Below are 17155 nucleotides of genomic sequence, written 5' to 3'. Positions count from 1 at the left end.
TCCAGGGACAATACATAACACTGGCTGCAGAAAGCACAGAGCACAGCAGTGTGAGTTCTGATTACACATCTCTCCAGGGACAATACATAACACTGGCTGCAGAGAGCACAGAGCACAGCAGTGTGAGGTCTGATTACACATCTCTCCAGGGACAATACATAACACTGGCTGCAGAGAGCACAGAGCACAGCAGTGTGAGGTCTGATTACACATCACTCCAGGGACAATACATAACGCTGGCTGCAGAGAGCACAGAGCACAGCAGTGTGAGGTCTGATTACACATCTCTCCAGGGACAGTACATTACACCGGCTGCAGAGAGCACAGAGCACAGCAGTGTGAGGGCTGATTACACATCTCTCCAGGGACAATACATAACACTGGCTGCAGAGAGCACAGAGCACAGCAGTGTGAGGTCTGATTACACATCTCTCCAGGGACAATACATAACACTGGCTGCAGAGAGCACAGAGCACAGCAGTGTGAGGACAATACATAACACTGGCTGCAGAGATCACAGAGCACAGCAGTGTGAGGTCTGATTACACATCTCTCCGGGGACAATACATAACACTGGCTGCAGAGAGCACAAAGCACAGCAGTGTGAGGTCTGATTACACATCTCTCCAGGGACAATACATAACACTGGCTGCAGAGAGCACAGAGCACAGAGCACAGCAGTGTGAGGTCTGATTACACATCTCTCCAGGGACAATACATAGCACTGGCTGCAGAGAGCACAGAGCACAGCAGTGTGAGGTCTGATTACACATCTCTCCAGGGACAATACATAACACTGGCTGCAGAGAGCACAGAGCACAGCAGTGGGAGGTCTGATTACACATCTCTCCAGGGACAATACATAACACTGGCTGCAGAGAGCACTGAGCACAGCAGTGTGAGGTCTGATTACACATCTCTCCAGGGACAATACATAACACTGGCTGCAGAGAGCACAGAGCACAGCAGTGTGAGGTCTGATTACACATCTCTCCAGGGACAATGCATAACACTGGCTGCAGAGAGCACAGAGCACAGCAGTGTGAGGTCTGATTACACATCTCTCCAGGGACTATACATAACACTGGCTACAGAGAGCACAGAGCACAGCAGTGTGAGGTCTGATTACACATCTCTTAAGGGACCATATATAAAAATGGCTGCAGTCCGTATTATCATCGCTGCTGACAGGTTCCCTTCAACATGTCTGAAAACCTCAGAGCAAAACATATTATCCTTCCACTAGGGGGAGCCTGGGAGCTGGCTGCAGACTATGCATTATAATGTATGGACAGTCTGCAGTCAGCTCCTGAGCTCCCCCTAGTGGTGATGGGTAACTAGAATACTGTTATGGGAGAAATTTATCAGGCGATTGATTTTTGAAAGTCACCCATCAAACTGAAATAATGTAACAATTATATAAGATCCAAAAAAGTTATAATTCATAAATGTATCAAAATTGTATCCGAGCAGCAGGCCACGCCCACAGGAGCACCAATGGCGCAGAATTCTGGTGTAAATGGTTAATAAATGTGGAAATCCAGGAATAAATGAAGGTTTTAGTTACGTGTGCAGTGTGGGCCCTCGCCCGAGTCGCCCCATCTCCCCCGGGTTTCCTCGGGATCCCTGCTTCCCGCCAGGTCAGTGACCCCCAGCTGCGGGGAAGACTCTCGCCCCGTCATGAATCCGCTCATCACAAGGCGGGAACCTCGGGGACACCCTGAACCTGATTATAGGAGCCGTCACTCAAAGACCCAAAAAACAAAAACATCAGAACTTTCCGCCCCACCGGATAGTAATGACCCAGTCTAATGATATCGGGGGGGGGGGGGACTCCCGGGGGCTCATGGGTAATACTAATGCAGGGGGGGACTCCCGGGGGCTCATGGGTAATACTAATGCAGGGGGGGGGGTTTCACACCTGATTAGAGCCGAATAATGACACTGGGATACGGAAGGAAGGGTCCAACTGGTACCAGGGGTCCGAGGAAGACCCCGGCTATGGCTTCTTCATACTACACTATACTAGCGCCCCCTAGGGTAGGATACACTGACTGTATGGAGGCTACGGGACATGAAGCTATAGGTTCCCATGTGATGTGTCCTATAGGGGCTCCGACCCCTCACCCTATCGCACAGATCTGGAGGACTTCCTGCCAGTGATGAATAACATCCTCGTCCTTATCAGCTCCGATCACCACCGGGAACAATCAGAGCCCATTAGGGGCTGGGATAGCGGAGTAACGTTCCCAGTAACACAGGGGGGTCCGGCCTGCGCCCCCTATTACCCCATTATATGGTCACATGACCCCGCGGTCATAGTGCAGGAGGTGAGGCTACAACCACTGTATACAAATCCATATATCACAGTCCTGCTGCTACTAATAATACACATCTGATTACACATCTCTCCAGGGACAATACATAACACTGGCTGCAGAGAGCACAGAGAACAGCAGTGTGAGGTCTGATTACACATCTCTCCAGGTACAATACATAACACTGGCTGCAGAGAGCACAGAGCACAGCAGTGTGAGGTCTGATTACACATCTCTCCAGGGACAGTACATAACACTGGCTGCAGAGAGCACAGAGCACAGCAGTGTGAGGTCTGATTACACATCTCTCCAGGGACAATACATAACACTGGCTGCAGAGAGCACAGAGCACAGCAGTGTGAGGTCTGATTACACATCTCTCCAGGGACAATACATAACACTGGCTGCAGAGAGCACAGAGCACAGCAGTGTGAGGTCTGATTACGCATCTCTCCAGGGACAATACATAACACTGGCTGCAGGGAGCACAGAGCACAGCAGTGTGAGGTCTGATTACGCATCTCTCCAGGGACAATACATAACACTGGCTGCAGAGAGCACAGAGCACAGCAGTGTGAGGTCTGATTACACATCTCTCCAGGGACAGTACATAACACTGGCTGCAGAGAGCACAGAGCACAGCAGTGTGAGGTCTGATTACACATCTCTCCAGGGACAATACATAACACTGGCTGCAGAGAGCACAGAGCACAGCAGTGTGAGGTCTAATTACACATCTCTCCAGGACAATACATAACACTGGCTGCAGGGAGCACAGAGCACAGCAGTGTGAGGTCTGATTACACATCTCTCCAGGGACAATACATAACACTGGCTGCAGAGAGCACAGAGCACAGCAGTGTGAGGTCTAATTACACATCTCTCCAGGACAATACATAACACTGTCTGCAGAGAGCACAGAGCACAGCAGTGTGAGGTCTGATTACACATCTCTCCAGGGACAATACATAACACTGGCTGCAGAGAGCACAGAGTACAGCAGTGTGAGGTCTGATTACACATCTCTCCAGAGACAATACATAACACTGGCTGCAGAGAGCACAGAGCACAGCAGTGTGAGGTCTGATTACACATCTCTCCAGGGACAATACATAACACTAGCTGCAGAGAGCACAGAGCACAGCAGTGTGAGGACTGATTACACATCTCTCCAGGGACAATACATAACACTGGCTGCAGAGAGCACAGAGTACAGCAGTGTGAGGTCTGATTACACATCTCTCCAGGGACAATACATAACACTGGCTGCAGAGAGTACAGAGCACAGCAGTGTGAGGTCTGATTACACATCTCTCCAGGGACAATACATAACACTGGCTGCAGAGAGCACAGAGCACAGCAGTGTGAGGTCTGATTACACATCTCTCCAGGGACAATACATAACACTGGCTGCAGAGAGTACAGAGCACAGCAGTGTGAGGTCTGATTACACATCTCTCCAGGGACAATACATAACACTGGCTGCAGAGAGCACAGAGCACAGCAGTGTGAGGTCTGATTACACATCTCTCCAGGGACAATACATAACACTGGCTGCAGAGAGCACAGAGCACAGCAGTGTGAGGTCTAATTACACATCTCTCCAGGGATAATACATAACACTGGCTGCAGAGAGCACAGAGCACAGCAGTGTGAGGTCTGATCACACATCTCTCCAGGGACAATACATAACACTGGCTGCAGAGAGCACAGAGCACAGCAGTGTGAGGTCTGATTACACATCCCTCCAGGAACAATACATAACACTGGCTGCAGAGAGCACAGAGCACAGCAGTGTGAGGTCTGATTACACATCTCTCCAGGGACAATACATAACACTGGCTGCAGAGAGCACAGAGCACAGCAGTGTGAGGTCTGATCACACATCTCTCCAGGGACAATACATAACACTGGCTGCAGAGAGCACAGAGCACAGCAGTGTGAGGTCTGATTACACATCTCTCCAGGGACAATACATAACACTGGCTGCAGAGAGCACAGAGCACAGCAGTGTGAGGTCTGATTACACATCTCTCCAGGGACAATACATAACACTGGCTGCAGAGAGCACAGAGCACAGCAGTGTGAGGTCTGATTACACATCTCTCCAGGGACAATACCTAACACTGGCTGCAGAGAGCACAGAGCACAGCAGTGTTAGGGGTGATTACACATCTCTCCAGGGACAGTACATAACACTGGCTGCAGAGAGCACAGAGCACAGCAGTGTGAGATCTGATTACACATCTCTCCAGGGACATTACATAACACTGGCTGCAGAGAGCACAGAGCACAGCAGTGTGAGGTCTGATCACACATCTCTCCAGGGACAATACATAACACTGGCTGCAGAGAGCACAGAGCACAGCAGTGTGAGGTCTGATTACACATCTCTCCAGGGACAATACATAACACTGGCTGCAGAGAGCACAGAGCACAGCAGTGTGAGGTCTGATTACACATCTCTCCGGGGACAATCCATAACACTGGCTGCAGAGAGCACAGAGCACAGCAGTGTGAGGTCTGATTACACATCTCTCCAGGGACAATACATAACACTGGCTGCAGAGAGCACAGAGCACAGCAGTGTGAGGACTGATTACACATCTCCCCAGGGACAATACATAACACTGGCTGCAGAGTGCACAGAGCACAGCAGTGTGAGGTCTGATTACACATCTCTCCAGGGACAATACATAACACTGGCTGCAGAGAGCACAGAGCACAGCAGTGTGAGGTCTGATTACACATCTCTCCAGGGACAATACATAACACTGGCTGCAGAGAGTACAGAGCACAGCAGTGTGAGGTCTGATTACACATCTCTCCAGGAACAATACATAACACTGGCTGCAGAGAGCACAGAGCACAGCAGTGTGAGGTCTGATTACACATCTCTCCAGGGATAATACATAACACTGACTGCAGAGAGCACAGAGCACAGCAGTGTGAGGTCTGATTAAACATCTCTCCAGGGACAATACATAACACTGGCTGCAGAGAGCACAGAGCACAGCAGTGTGAGGTCTGATTACACATCTCTCCAGGGACAATACATAACACTGGCTGCAGAGAGCACAGAGCACAGCAGTGTGAGGTCTGATTACACATCTCTCCAGAGACAATACATAACACTGGCTGCAGAGAGCACAGAGCACAGCAGTGTGAGGTCTGATTACACTTCTCTCCAGGGACAATACATAACTCTGGCTGCACAGAGCACAGCAGTGTGAGGTCTGATTACACATCTCTCCAGGGACAATACATAACACTGGCTGCAGAGAGTACAGAGCACAGCAGTGTGAGGTCTGATTACACATCTCTCCAGGGACAATACATAACACTGGCTGCAGAGAGCGCAGAGCACAGCAGTGTGAGGTCTGATTACACATCTCTCCAGGGACAGTACATAACACTGGCTGCAGAGAGCACAGAATACAGCAGTGTGAGGTCTGATTACACATCTCTCCAGGTATAATACATAACACTGGCTGCAGAGAGTACAGAGCACAGCAGTGTGAGGTCTGATTACACGTCTCTCCAGGGACAATACATAACACTGGCTGCAGAGAGCACAGAGCACAGCAGTGTGAGGTCTGATAACACATCTCTCCAGGGACAATACATAACACTGGCTGCAGAGAGCACAGAGCACAGCAGTGTGAGGTCTGATTACACATCTCTCCAGGGACATTACATAACACTGGCTGCAGAGAGCACAGAGCACAGCAGTGTGAGGTCTGATTACACATCTCTCCAGGGACAATACATAACACTGGCTGCAGAGAGCACAGAGCACAGCAGTGTGAGGTCTGATTACACATCTCTCCAGGGACAATACATAACACTGGCTGCAGAGAGCACAGAGCACAGCAGTGTGAGGTCTGATTACACATCTCTCCAGGGACAATACATAACACTGGCTGCAGAGAGCACAGAGCTCAGCAGTGTGAGGTCTGATTACACATCTCTCCAGGGACAATACCTAACACTGGCTGCAGAGAGCACAGAGCACAGCAGTGTGAGGTCTGATTACACATCTCTCCAGGGACAATACATAACACTGGCTGCAGAGAGCACAGAGCACAGCAGTGTGAGGTCTGATTACACATCTCTCCAGGGACAATACATAACACTGGCTGCCGATTCCATTAACCATTTCGTTGCTGTGGTGAAGATGTTCCCTTTGTCCCCCTATCTGTGCCCTTGACCCCTGGGGATTGGCATCACTTGGACTCTTCCCAGTCACTCTGTACTTCTGGAACCACATCTCCCAGCATGCCCTGCTATAGTAATATTCCCAGTAAATGTTCCGCCCTATTAGGGGTTAATGTCTTGGCACCCAGTACATTCAGTACAACAGGACCCTCCTGGGGGTACACGCCTGCACAAATGACTTCTTCCAAAATTGCTTCCATCTTGGTGACATTACGTCTCGCCGTCATCTTGAAGTCTTTCTGCCTTTAGCTTTAAGACATTCAGTCATCAAAGTCCGGAGACCCCCGCAAGCCCCCGATCCCGCCGAGCTATTAATTGTTTCCCTCTAAATAGAGGGACATGTGACCTTCTCCGAAATATCAAAGGACCCCCCAGTCCTGCGCTCCCTCAATGGGGACCTCCGGCCGTCCCTCGCTCTGCCACACGGGAAAAAACACAACAAAAACTGCAAAAACTTCCCTTTGATGTGGAATCTTTGTGGCCGTGTCCTAATTACCCTCCGTGCCAGCCCCGCAGAGCGCCCATTGTGCCCCAAGAGCGGGGGCTGCAGGAGCGGGCGGGGGGCTGCGGGCATCAACACTATGTGCTACATGAATAATGCCGCCACAAGGTGATAATAAGGGAAGGAGCGGATGACAGCCCCATCATATATACTGCTCCCTGATTATACCGCCATATAGTGCCTAATATCATCCGGATACAATGTGCCGTAATACTGACATATGGTGCCAAAAGTGCCGCCATATGGTGCCAAAAGTGCTGCCATGTAGTGCCTGATATCACCCAGATACAAGGTGCCATAATACTGACATGTGCTGCAAAAGTGCTGCCATATAGTGCCTAATATCACACGGATACATTGTACAATAATACTGACATACGCTTCAAAAAGTGCTGCAATATGGTGCCAAAAATGCTGCCATATAGTTCTTAACATCACCTGGTTATAATGTAACATAATACTGCCATAAGCTGCCAAAAGTGCTGCCATATAGTGCTTACTATCACCTGGATACAATGTGCAATAATACTGACATATGCTGCCAAAAATGCTGCCATATGGTGCCAAAAGTGCTGCTATATAGTGCCTAACATCACCTGGATATAATGTGACATAATACTGCCATACGTTGCCAAAAGTACTGCCATATAGTGCCTAATAATACTTGGATATAATGTGAAATAATACTGACATATGCTGCCAAAAGTTCTGCCATATGGGAAAAGTGCTGCCATATAGTGCCTAGTATTACCTGGATATAATGTGACATAATACTGACATACACTTCTGAAAGTGCTGCAATACAGTGACAAATAATACCTATATACCAGCCACAATGTATACGATCCTAAATAATTCTCCAATTCAGTGCAAAACATGACTGCCGTACAATATAACACAATGGGGGTCATTTACTAAGGGCCCGAATCGCGTTTTCCCGAGGTGTTACCCGAATATTTCAGATTTGTACCTGAATTGCCCCGGGATTTTGGCGCACGCGATCAGATTGTGGCGCATCGCGACGGAAATCGGGGGGCGTGGCCAAACGAAAACCAGACGGATTTGCAAAAAAACGCCGCATTTAAAAAAAAAATTGGGGCAGATTTACTTACCCGGTCCATTCGCGATCCAGCGGCGCGTTCTCTGCGCTGGATTCGGGTCCGGCCGGGATTTATTAAGGTAGTTCCCTGGAGTTCACCGGCTCGGGCTGAGTGAAGGTAAGTGCAAGCTCCGCGACAGATTTTTTGTTTTAAATGCGGCGGTTTTTCCGAATCCATCAGGTTTTCGTTCGGCCACGCCCCCCCATTTCCGTTGCGTGCATGCCAGCACCGATGCGCCACAATCCGATCGCATGCGCCAAAATCCCGGGGCAATTCAGGGAGAATCGGCGCAAATCAGAAATATTCGGGTAACACGTCGGGAAAAAGCGAATCGGACCCTTAGTAAATGACCCCCAATGTGTTGCGAAAATTTCACTCACCTTCATCCAGGATAGGTCGGTGTATTTCGAGGCATTCCAGCGGACTTCAGCGCAGCAGCGCCACCTGGTGGACGGCGGAGGAACTACCTTAATAAATCCCGGCCGGACCCAAATCCAGCGCAGAGAACGCGCCGCTGGATCAGGAACGGACCGGACCCCAATGCCACCATACAGTGCAAAATAAGAAGGCAACGCTGTGCCGATCAGTACTGCCATAGACTGCCAAATATTACTAATCCAGTACTACATAATGCCGCCATACTGGATCTGGAAGTGATGGAGGCTGGGATGTGGTGGTCCTGGATCTGGAAGTGATGGGGGCTGGGATGTGGTGGTCCTGGATCTGGTACTGATGGGGGCTGGGATGTGGTGGTCCTGGATCTGGTAGTGATGGAGGCTGGGATGTGGTGGTCCTGGATCTGGTAGTGATGGGGCTGGGATGTGGTTGTCCTAGATCTGGTACTGATGGGGGCTGGGATGTGGTGGTCCTGGATCTGGTAGTGATGGAGGCTGGGATGTGCTGGTCCTGGATCTGGTAGTGATGGAGGCTGGGATGTGGTGGTCCTAGATCTGGTAGTGATGGGGGCTGGGATGTGGTGGTCCTGGATCAGGTAGTGATGGAGGCTGGGATGTGGTGGTCCTGGATCTGGTAGTGATGGGGGCTGGGATGTGGTGGTCCTGGATCTGGTACTGATGGGGGCTGGGATGTGGTGGTCCTGGATCTGGTAGTGAAGGGGGCTGGGATGTGGTGGTCCTGGATCTGGTAGTGATGGAGGCTGGGATGTGGTGGTCCTGGATCTGGAAGTGATGGGGGCTGGGATGTGGTGGTCCTGGATCAGGTAGTGATGGAGGCTGGGATGTGGTGGTCCTGGATCTGGTAGTGATGGGGGCTGGGATGTGGTGGTCCGGGATCTGGTACTGATGGAGGCTGGGATGTGGTGGACCTGGATCTGGTGGTGATGGGGCTGGGATGTGGTGGTCCTGGATCAGGTAGTGAGAGGGGCTGGGATGTGGTGGTCCTGGATCAGGTAGTGAGAGGGGTTGGGATGTGATGGTCCTGGATCTGGTAGTGATGGGGGCTGGGATGTGGTGGTCCGGGATCTGGTAGTGATGGGGGCTGGGATGTGGTGGTCCTGGATCTGGTAGTGATGGGGGCTGGGATGTGGTGGTCCTGGATCTGGTGGTGATGGAGGCTGGGATATGGTGGACCTGGATCTGGTGGTGATGGGGCTGGGATGTGGTGGTCCTGGGTCTGGTAGTGATGGGGGCTGGGATGTGGTGGTCCTGGATCTGGTAGTGATGGGGGCTGGGATGTGGTGGTCCTGGATCTGGTAGTGATGGGGGCTGGGATGTGGTGGTCCTGGATCAGGTAGTGATGGGGGCTGGGATGTGGTGGTCCTGGATCTGGTAGTGATGGGGGCTGGGATGTGGTGGTCCGGGATCTGGTAGTGATGGGGGCTGGAATGTGGTGGTCCTGAATCTGGTAGTGACGGGGGCTGGGATGTGGTGGTCCTGGATCTGGTAGTGATGGAGGCTGGGATATGGTGGTGGTCCTGGATCTGGTAGTGATGGGGGCTGGGATGTGGTGGTCCTGGATCAGGTAGTGAGAGGGGCTGGGATGTGGTGGTCCGGGATCTGGTAGTGATGGGGGCTGGGATGTGATGGTCCTGGATCTGGTAGTGATGGGGGCTGGGATGTGGTGGTCCGGGATCTGGTAGTGATGGGGGCTGGGATGTGGTGGTCCTGGATCAGGTAGTGAGAGGGGCTGGGATGTGGTGGTCCGGGATCTGGTAGTGATGGGGGCTGGGATGTGGTGGTCCTTGATCTGGTAGTGATGGGGGCTGGGATGTGGAGGTCCTGGATCTGGTACTGATGGAGGCTGGGATGTGGTGGTCCTGGATCTGGTAGTGATGGAGGCTGGGATGTGGTGGTCCGGGATCTGGTACTGATGGAGGCTGGGATGTGGTGGACCTGGATCTGGTGGTGATGGGGCTGGGATGTGGTGGTCCTGGATCAGGTAGTGATGGGGGCTGGGATGTGGTGGTCCTGGATCTGGTAGTGATGGGGGCTGGGATGTGGTGGTCCTGGATCTGGTAGTGATGGGGTCTGCGATGTGGTGGTCCGGGATCTGGTACTGATGGAGGCTGGGATATGGTGGACCTGGATCTGGTGGTGATGGGGCTGGGATGTGGTGGTCCTGGATCTGGTAGTGATGGGGGCTGGGATGTGGTGGTCCTGGATCTGGTAGTGATGGAGGCTGGGATGTGGTGGTCCTGGGTCTGGTAGTGATGGAGGCTGGGATGTGGTGGTCCTGGGTCTGGTAGTGATGGGGGCTGGGATGTGCTGGTCCTGGATCTGGTGCTGATAGGGCTGGGATGTGGTGGACCTGGATCTGGTGGTGATGGGGCTGGGATGTGGTGGTCCTGGGTCTGGTAGTGATGGGGTCTGGGATGTGGAGGTCCTGGATCTGGTAGTGATGGGGGCTGGGATGTGGTGGTCCTGAATCTGGTAGTGATGGGGGCTGGGATGTGGTGGTCCTAGATCTGGTAGTGATGGGGGCTGGGATGTGGTGGTCCTGGATCTGGTAGTGATGGGGGCTGGAATGTGGTGGTCCTGGATCTGGTAGTGATGGGGGCTGGGATGTAGTGGTCCTGGATGTGGTAATGATGGGGGCCTGGATGTGGTGGTACGGGATCTGGTAGTGATGGGGGCTGGGATGTGGTGGTCCTGGATCTGGTACTGATGGGGGCTGGGATGTGGTGGTTCTGGATCTGGTAGTGATGGGGGCTGGGATGTGGTGGTCCTGGATCTGGTAGTGATGGGGGCTGGGATGTGGTGGTCCTGGATCTGGTAGTGATGGGGGCTGGGATGTGGTGGTCTTGGATCTGGTACTGATGGGGGCTGGGATGTGGTGGACCCAGATCTGGTAGTGATGGAGGCTGGAATGTGGTGGTCCTGAATCTGGTAGTGATGGGGGCTGGGATGTGGTGGTCCTAGATCTGGTAGTGATGGGGGCTGGGATGTGGTGGTCCTGGATCTGGTACTGATGGGGGCTGGGATGTGGTGGTTCTGGATCTGGTAGTGATGGGGGCTGGGATGTGGTGGTCCTGGATCTGGTAGTGATGGGGGCTGGGATGTGGTGGTCCTGGATCTGGTAGTGATGGGGGCTGGGATGTGGTGGTCTTGGATCTGGTACTGATGGGGGCTGGGATGTGGTGGACCCAGATCTGGTAGTGATGGAGGCTGGAATGTGGTGGTCCTGAATCTGGTAGTGATGGGGGCTGGGATATGGTGGTCCTAGATCTGGTAGTGATGGGGGCTGGGATGTGGTGGTCCTGGATCTGGTAGTGATGGGGGCTGGGATGTGGTGGTCCTGGATCTGGTAGTGATGGGGGCTGGGATGTGGTGGTCCTGGATCTGGAAGTGATGGGGGCTGGGATGTGGTGGTCCTGGATGTGGTAATGATGGGGGCCTGGATGTGGTGGTACGGGATCTGGTAGTGATGGGGGCTGGGATGTGGTGGTCCTGGATCTGGTACTGATGGGGGCTGGGATGTGGTGGTCCTGGATCTGGTAGTGATGGGGGCTGGGATGTGGTGGTCCTGGATCTGGTAGTGATGGGGGCTGGGATGTGGTGGTCCTGGATCTGGTAGTGATGGGGGCTGGGATGTGGTGGTCTTGGATCTGGTACTGATGGGGACTGGGATGTGGTGGACCCAGATCTGGTAGTGATGGAGGCTGGAATGTGGTGGTCCTGAATCTGGTAGTGATGGGGGCTGGGATGTGGTGGTCCTAGATCTGGTAGTGATGGGGGCTGGGATGTGGTGGTCCTGGATCTGGTAGTGATGGGGGCTGGGATGTGGTGGTCCTGGATCTGGTAGTGATGGGGGCTGGGATGTAGTGGTCCTGGATCTGGAAGTGATGGGGGCTGGGATGTGGTGGTCCTGGATCTGGAAGTGATGGGGGCTGGGATGTGGTGGTTCTGGATCTGGTAGTGATGGAGGCCGGGATGTGGTGGTCCTGGATCTGGTAGTGATGGGGGCTGGGATGTGGTGGTCCTGGATCTGGTAGTGATGGGGGCTGGGATGTGGTGGTCCTGGATCTGGTAGTGATGGGGGCTGGGATGTGGTGGTCCTGGATCAGGTAGTGATGGAGGCTGGGATGTGGTGGTCCTGGATCTGGTAGTGATGGGGGCTGGGATGTGGTGGTCCAGGATCTGGTACTGATGGAGGCTGGGATGTGGTGGACCTGGATCTGGTGGTGATGGGGCTGGGATGTGGTGGTCCTGGATCTGGTAGTGATGGAGGCTGGGATGTGGTGGTCCTGGATCTGGTAGTGATGGGGGCTGGGATGTGGTGGTCCTGGATCAGGTAGTGAGAGGGGCTGGGATGTGGTGGTCCGGGATCTGGTAGTGATGGGGGCTGGGATGTGGTGGTCCTGGATCTGGTAGTGATGGAGGCTGGGATGTGGTGGACCTGGATCTGGTGGTGATGGGGCTGGGATGTGGTGGTCCTGGATCTGGTAGTGATGGAGGCTGGGATGTGGTGGTCCTGGATCTGGTAGTGATGGGGGCTGGGATGTTGTGGTCCTGGATCAGGTAGTGAGAGGGGCTGGGATGTGGTGGTCCGGGATCTGGTAGTGATGGGGGCTGGGATGTGGTGGTCCTGGATCTGGTAGTGATGGAGGCTGGGATGTGGTGGACCTGGATCTGGTGGTGATGCGGCTGGGATGTGGTGGTCCTGGATCTGGTAGTGATGGAGGCTGGGATGTGGTGGTCCTGGATCTGGTGGTGATGCGGCTGGGATGTGGTGGTCCTGGATCTGGTAGTGATGGGGGCTGGGATGTGGTGGTCCGGGATCTGGTACTGATGGAGGCTGGGATGTGGTGGACCTGGATCTGGTGGTGATGGGGCTGGGATGTGGTGGTCCTGGATCAGGTAGTGATGGGGGCTGGGATGTGGTGGTCCTGGATCTGGTAGTGATGGGGGCTGGGATGTGGTGGTCCTGGATCTGGTAGTGATGGGGTCTGCGATGTGGTGGTCCGGGATCTGGTACTGATGGAGGCTGGGATATGGTGGACCTGGATCTGGTGGTGATGGGGCTGGGATGTGGTGGTCCTGGATCTGGTAGTGATGGGGGCTGGGATGTGGTGGTCCTGGATCTGGTAGTGATGGAGGCTGGGATGTGGTGGTCCTGGATCTAGTAGTGACGGGGGCTGGGATGTGGTGGTCCTGGATCTGGTGGTGATGGGGCTGGGATGTGGTGGTCCTGGATCTGGTAGTGATGGGGGCTGGGATGTGGTGGTCCTGGATCTGGTAGTGATGGAGGCTGGGATGTGGTGGTCCTGGATCTAGTAGTGATGGGGGCTGGGATGTGGTGGTCCTGGATCTGGTAGTGACGGGGGCTGGGATGTGGTGGTCCTGGATCTGGTAGTGATGGAGGCTGGGATGTGGTGGTCCTGGGTCTGGTAGTGATGGAGGCTGGGATGTGGTGGTCCTGGGTCTGGTAGTGATGGGGGCTGGGATGTGCTGGTCCTGGATCTGGTGGTGATGGGGGCTGGGATGTGGTGGTCCGGGATCTGGTACTGATGGAGGCTGGGATGTGGTGGACCTGGATCTGGTGGTGATGGGGCTGGGATGTGGTGGTCCTGGATCTGGTAGTGATGGGGGCTGGGATGTGGTGGTCCTGGATCTGGTAGTGATGGAGGCTGGGATGTGGTGGTCCTGGATCTAGTAGTGATGGGGGCTGGGATGTGTTGGTCCTGGATCTGGTAGTGATGGGGGCTGGGATGTGGTGGTCCTGGATCTGGTAGTGATGGGGTCTGGGATGTGGAGGTCCTGGATCTGGTAGTGATGGGGGCTGGGATGTGATGGTACTGGGTCTGGTAGTGATGGAGGCTGGGATGTGGTGGTCCTGGGTCTGGTAGTGATGGGGGCTGGGATGTGGTGGTCCTGGATCTGGTGGTGATGGGGCTGGGATGTGATGGACCTGGATCTGGTGGTGATGGGGCTGGGATGTGGTGGTCCTGGATCTGGTAGTGATGGGGTCTGCGATGTGGTGGTTCTGGTAGTGATGGGGGCTGGGATGTGGAGGTCCTGGATCTGGTAGTGATGGGGGCTGGGATGTGGTGGTCCTGGAACTGGTAGTGATGGAGGCTGGGATGTGGTGGTCCTGGATCTGGTAGTGATGGGGGCTGGGATGTGGAGGTCCTGGATCTGGTAGTGATGGGGGCTGGGATGTGGTGGTCCTGGATCTGGTAGTGATGGGGGCTGGGATGTGGAGGTCCTGGATCTGGTAGTGATGGGGTCTGGGATGTGGAGGTCCTGGATCTGGTAGTGATGGGGGCTGGGATGTGGTGGTCCTGGATCTGGTAGTGATGGGGGCTGGGATGTGGTGGTCCTGGATCTGGTAGTGATGGGGGCTGGGATGTGGTGAACCTGGATCTGGTGGTGATGGGGGCTGGGATGTGGTGGTCCTGGATCTGGTGGTGATGGAGGCTGGGATGTGGTGGTCCTGGGTCTGGTAGTGATGGGGGCTGGGATGTGGTGGTCCTGGGTCTGGTAGTGATGGAGGCTGGGATGTGGTGGTCCTGGGTCTGGTAGTGATGGGGCTGGGATGTGGTGGTCCTGGGTCTGGTAGTGATGGAGGCTGGGATGTGGTGGTCCTGGGTCTGGTAGTGATGGAGGCTGGGATGTGGTGGACCTGGATCTGGTGGTGATGGAGGCTGGGATGTGGTGGTCCTGGGTCTGGTAGTGATGGAGGCTGGGATGTGGTGGTCCTGGGTCTGGTAGTGATGGGGGCTCGGATGTAGTGGTCCTGGGTCTGGTAGTGATGGGGACTGGGATGTGGTGGTCCTGGACTTCTGGGTCTGAATCACTGATTGGTTGCTGCACCAGTCTGAACGCGCACCCTCTGCCCAGAACATTGTCCCGTGCACTCTCAGGTGTCTATGGTGCAGGATTAACCCTTACCAGAGGTTGTAATGATGGGCAGGTAGCGATACATCCCCTATAGAGAGCGGTTCTGTAGGTGGTGACCACAGACCATTTCTCTGTTGTTGTGGTGACTTTTGCATTTTGGCATTCCTCTCACCCCGAGAGGTAGCAGGAGGTGGTGTCTACAACCCACACAAGTCGCTCATCCAGGATGTCACAGGGTTGTGGAGTTAATAAGCCCAACTTCCAACTCCCACTCCTCAATTTTCCAAAGTTAAATCTGACTGTAGCTCCACCAATATGGTCAACGACTCCGACTTCAGGACTCCACAGCCCTGACAATGTGAGCTGTGGCAAGAAGGCTAGAGGCTCCTCAGTGGTTAGCGCTCTTGGTGGTTCGGTGGACAGCACTCTTGGTGGCTCAGTGGTCAGCACTCTTGATGGCTCGGTGGTCAGCACTCTTGGTGGCTCGGTGGTCAGCACTCTTGGTGGCTCGGTGGTCAGCACTCTTGGTGGCTCAGTGGTCAGCACTCTTGGTGGCTCAGTGGTCAGCACTCTTGGTGGCTCAGTGGACAGCACTCTTGGTGGCTCAGTGGACAGCACTCTTGGTGGCTCAGTGGACAGCACTCTTCGTGGTTCAGTGGTCAGCACTCTTCATGGTTCAGTGGTCAGCACTCTTGGTGGCTCGGTGGTCAGCACTCTTGGTGGCTTGGTGGTCAGAACTCTTGGTGGCTCAGTGGTCAGAACTCTTGGTGGCTCAGTGGTCAGCACTATGGTTGGCTCAGTGGTCAGCACTCTTGGTGGCTCAGTGGACAGCACTCTTGGTGGCTCAGTGGACAGCACTCTTCGTGGTTCAGTGGACAGCACTCTTCGTGGTTCAGTGGTCAGCACTCTTCATGGTTCAGTGGTCAGCACTCTTGGTTGCTCAGTGGTCAGCACTCTTTGTGGCTCAGTGGTCAGCACTCTTGGTGGCTCAGTGGTCAGCACTCTTGGTGGCTCAGTGGTCAGCACTCTTGGTTGCTCAGTGGTCAGCACTCTTTGTGGCTCAGTTGTCAGCACTCTTGGTTGTTCAGTGGTCAGCACTCTTGGTGGCTCAGTGGTCAACACTCTTGATGGCTCAGTGGTCAGCACTCTTTGTGGCTCAGTGGTCAGCACTCTTGGTTGCTCAGTGGTCAGCCCTCTTGGTTGCTCAGCGGTCAGCACTCTTTGTGGCTCAGTGGTCAGCACTCTTGGTGGCTCAGTGGTCAACACTCTTGGTGGCTTAGTGGTCAGCACTCTTTGTGGCTCAGTGGTCAGCACTCTTGGAGGCTCAGTGGTCAGCACTCTTGGTGGCTCAGTGGTCAGCACTCTTGGAGGCTCAGTGGTCAGCACTTTTGGTGGCTCAGTGGTCAGCACTCTTTGTGGCTCAGTGGTCAGCACTCTTGGTGGCTCAGTGGTCAGCACTCTTGGTGGCTCAGTGGTCAGCCCTCTTGGTGGCTCAGTGGTCAGCACTCTTGGAGGCTCAGTGGTCAGCACTCTTTGTGGCTCAGTTGTCAGCACTCTTGGTTGTTCAGTGGTCAGCACTCTTGGTGGCTCAGTGGTCAACACTCTTGATGGCTCAGTGGTCAACACTCTTGATGGCTCAGTGGTCAACACTCTTGGTGGCTCAGTGGTCAGCACTCTTGGTGGCTCAGTGGTCAGCACTCTTTGTGGCTCAGTGGTCAG

Source organism: Engystomops pustulosus, chromosome 7 (assembly GCF_040894005.1).
Source record: "Engystomops pustulosus chromosome 7, aEngPut4.maternal, whole genome shotgun sequence".
NCBI lineage: Eukaryota > Metazoa > Chordata > Amphibia > Anura > Leptodactylidae > Engystomops > Engystomops pustulosus.
The sequence above is the reverse complement of the archived record's forward strand: the minus strand, read 5'-3'. Positions refer to the sequence as shown.